A 1,233-nucleotide genomic window follows, 5' to 3' on the forward strand; every position below is an offset into this window, starting at 1 on the left:
AGACAGCTAGTAATTAGTAAATGTGTGATTAATAAACATTGTCTTATATCCAAATAATTCTGGTTTCAGCATGGCATCTTCCAACAATGTTGAGCTTATTTATACTCCTCCTGAGTCCTAACATTAGTTTGTGCCCTATACATAACGGAAAATCAAATTACATTTTACTCTCTGTTAGAAGTTCAAGTCAGAATTTCTGTAAATTTGGCTCCTCCTAATAGGATCTTCTGAGAATTTGCCCACTTATCTCATGCTTTTTAATATTCTCTATATTTATCAATAGTTCCTATATCTATCTTATTTGTGTTTTGTATACTTTTGTATTTCATTTTTTTCCATACTGGCATATACTGGGGCCAAATCAAGAGAAACCATATATTATTTCATAGACCAAATATAGGAATTGCTGCTCCCATTGATGTTTTATTCTCATAGTGCTTTATAATTGTGATTTAATTCTAGCATAATCTCAGTGCCTTAAGCAAATATCACTCCTAAATCCTTTAACTATAGTACAAAGACTATAAACTAAGTTTCTCAATGAAAAGCTTAGTATTCACAAGCATTAGTTTTAACTTTAGGGGGAAAAATACTTAGGAAAATTTCCTAATATTCAAATGACATACAGCGTGCTTGGTGAAATGGAAACACTTCCCTCCTCCATTTCTCACCCCTGTTTCTCTCTCCAAACTGTGACTTTTGCCGAGTTCAGAAAGAGAACTATGAGCTGTAGCTTGTAACCTACATATAGCTGTCATCACCCACACTTTCTCTGCAACTGTCTATACACAAAGAAGCAGGACTGAACTAAATACTTTGAAATTTTAAAGAGGATTTTTGTTTGTTTGTTTCTATGCCATCAAAGAATCAGTTTTAATTTATCCTGAGGCCTGTATAATCTATAGACCACTGCCTTGATTCTTAAAAAGTAGGTTGAGATATTTCCTTAGCAAGCATTGCTGCAATCCTGGAAAATACAGAACTCTGTGGATCATCATAACTCCTTGCTGAAGAGGATATGCTATGTCTTACTTGGTGCTATCCTGGGGGATGCTCTAGACAGCTTCCCTCTGTGGATTGATTATAGCTTGCTTGTTTTCTGATTCTGTTTCATCTTATTTTTACATGTATTTTAAAGCTTCTAATGGGAGCTCTGGTAGCATAGTGGCTAAGACACTTGCCTGCTAACCAGACGGCTGGCGGTTCAAACCCACCAGCCACTCCTTGGAAGGA

This window comes from Orycteropus afer, unplaced genomic scaffold (genome assembly GCF_000298275.1).
Source record: "Orycteropus afer afer isolate SDZICR_OR568_19922 unplaced genomic scaffold, OryAfe1.0 scaffold00511, whole genome shotgun sequence".
In the NCBI taxonomy this organism is placed as follows: Eukaryota; Metazoa; Chordata; class Mammalia; order Tubulidentata; family Orycteropodidae; genus Orycteropus; species Orycteropus afer.